We start from the raw sequence: 2,934 nt of genomic DNA on the forward strand, positions 1-2,934 counted from the left end.
CACGATGGAATGAATGTAAGACTAAGGTTCTCCCATGTAAACTATCATATAATTCACAATAAAACATTAAAAAAAAAAAAAAAAAACTTTGCTGGATTAGGGCCCCATGGAAAGAGAATGTTCCCTCCTCTTAGTTCCAGCTTCGCCCACCCCCCAGCCCAGGGCAGCTGAAGAGGTGGGGAAAGGGGCAACAGAACATGATGAGGGGATAGGGTTGAAGGGCACCTGTACCCGATCTTGTGGCCACTGCCAGTCCCTATGCAGACAGCCAGTAAGGATTTTGAGGAACCCTGTGTGGGGTCCTTCAACCAAGCATCTCCCAAACTTATTTGACCATAGAACTATTTTTCCATGTATGATTTTCTTTTTTTTTTTTTTAAAGTCAAAAACAAAAATGCTTCCTCTGAAATTCTTCTGGGTAATTCAGGTGCGTCTGATTTCATGGAGTAGGAAGAGGCATGCTGTATCCAAAATATTCGGGGATGCTGGAAAAGGTCTTTCCAATTTGTGTTGTTGATACAGGGGAAATAAACAAGAACTTAGTAGACTCGAACCCCAAACTGTTTACCACAACTTTAAGCAGGCCTCACTCCTGCCTTCCTGGAGGCTCAGCTTCTTAGGATCATGGAACCTCAATCTGTGTTCCGGCTGAGTGTTAACATAGACCAAGCGTATTGTGAACCCTTAATAAATGCCTGCTGCTCATGGGATGAAGATATAAAGGTCCAGCTAATTACTGAAGCGCCCAGGGACTATTCTAATTTGTTTCTCAGTTGACAATTCTGTGGTATCTGAGATGCTTTCGTTTCTTCAAGGCTCCTCTGGTTTCCCTTCTCCTTTTCCAGGAAATCTTTCCATCTACTTAGATCCACAGGGATCTTTCTCTCTCTGGATTCCCATTGCCCTTAGAATGGTTTATCCTGTGCTGTTTCTAGTGTGGGAACGTTCCAGCTGCTATGGCTTTGTTTCTTGGTGGTCAAGAGCTGAGCTGCGAACCCACACAACCTGCCTGTGAATTGCAGCTCTTTACTCACTCATTGTGGGTGGGACATTGGGTAAGTCACCTCCCACTTGGAGCTTGTCTTCCTCATCTGTAAAGTGGTAGTATTAATAAAACCCGTTTCAAAGAGCTGGGAAGATGGAATGAGTCCATGCTTGTAAAGTACTTAGCTCCGTGTCTAGTGCAGAGTAGGTGCTTGCTAAGTGGTGGTTGCTGTCGATTATTATTATTATTCCCAGCCAGCAGGACTGAGCTTGGGCCCACCAGGCCCACAGAGATGCTTCGAAGAGGCTATCTGACCAAACAGCTCTTCCTGAAGTCCTGCAATCCTGCTGGTCACGGGTGGAGAAGGCACCAGAAACTCTGTCTTCAGAGGCTAGGCCGAGGCAACCAGGGCATTCAGCCTGAGTGGAGACTCCTGCCAAGAGATGGCCATCTCCAGATGTCTGCAGGCCGGATGGAGGGAGCCGACTTGCCCTGCGGGGCCTGAGGGCACAGACAGGACTAATGGGAGGAAATTACACGGAGAGATTTCATCTCAGCTTGAGGAAGCACTGTCTACCAGTCAGAGCTGGCCAACCATGGCCCGCCCAGGCCACCACCAGAGGCAGTGAGCTCCCTGTCACCAGAGGTGTGTGAGCAGAGGATGGAGAAAGCTGTGCTGAGGGATTTCTGGTCCTGTGTTCCTTGGAGGCTGTGGTCAGTCCTTCATACTTCCTGTGTGGCTCTGTTCCTCACCTGGCTCTGTCTCTTACCCCTCTTCAAGAGTCTCACAGGTGAGTTGGGGGCAGGGATGCGTGGACAAGACTGGCTCCAAACTGGGACTGGAGGAGGAGGGGCTGATCCCAAAGGGAACTTGTAACAACAATGCCCACTTTTCTAGGGGAGGCAGCTTAGTTCAGTAGCTGGCAGCATGGAGCCTGGAGCCTAGGTTCCCTTCCCCTTCAGGCCTGCTGGGGTCAGGGAGGGCAAAGATTGGTGGGTCGGGCTTGTTTCTTAACCAGCCTCCCTCTTCCTTGCTTTCAGCTTCATCTAAAATCAGAGTGGCTGGGAGGAGAAACGTGGAGGAGAAGGAGAGGAAAAAGCCTGGGGTTCAATTTTGGCTATGGTATGTGGTATCTGTATGACTTTGGCCAAATCACTTAACCTCCCTGTGCTTTGGTTTGCTTATCAGTTAAACAGAATGACGATAATAACTATCTCACTGAGTTCTTGCGAGGATTTTCGACGAGTTATTGTTTGTAAAATATTTGGAACAGTTTGCGCCCTACTGTTATTATTATTAAGGAGTCCTGGTGGTGCTGTGGGCTAAGCATTGGACTGCTAACTGTAAAGTTGGCTGTTCAAACCACAGGAGAAAGATGAGGCTGTCTGCTCCTGTAAAGATTTACATACAGTCTCAGAAGCCTGTGGAGCAGCTCTCCGGGCCCGATATGAGTCGCTGTGAATCACTATCAACTCAATGGCAGTGGATTTGAGTTATTGGTGGTGATTATTGTTAATTGCTGTCCACTTGATGCTGACTCATGGCACTTTGTGTGTGCAGAGTAGAACTGCTCCAAAGAATTTTCAAAACTAAAATAGCAAGCTTTTCTTCTGAGGCTCCTCTGAGTGGATTTAAACTTTCAGCCTTTTAGTTAGTAGTCCAGAGATTAACCATGTACACCACCCAAAGATTGGATCCATGGAAGTGCTATATATATAAGTGCTATATAGGGGAACTTGGTAGCTCAGTCATTAAGTGCTTGACTCCTAACTACAAGAAAGGTTGGCGATTTGAACCCACCTGCCCCTCTACAAGAGAACAATGTGGCAGTCTGTCTACATAAGAATTACCTTGGAAACCCTGTGGGGCAGTTCTCTTCTGTTCTACAGGATTGCTGCAAGTCAGAATTGGCTGGATTGCAATGGATTTGTGTGTTCATTGTTATACA

Source organism: Chrysochloris asiatica, unplaced genomic scaffold (genome assembly GCF_000296735.1).
Source record: "Chrysochloris asiatica unplaced genomic scaffold, ChrAsi1.0 scaffold00215, whole genome shotgun sequence".
Taxonomy (NCBI): domain Eukaryota; kingdom Metazoa; phylum Chordata; class Mammalia; order Afrosoricida; family Chrysochloridae; genus Chrysochloris; species Chrysochloris asiatica.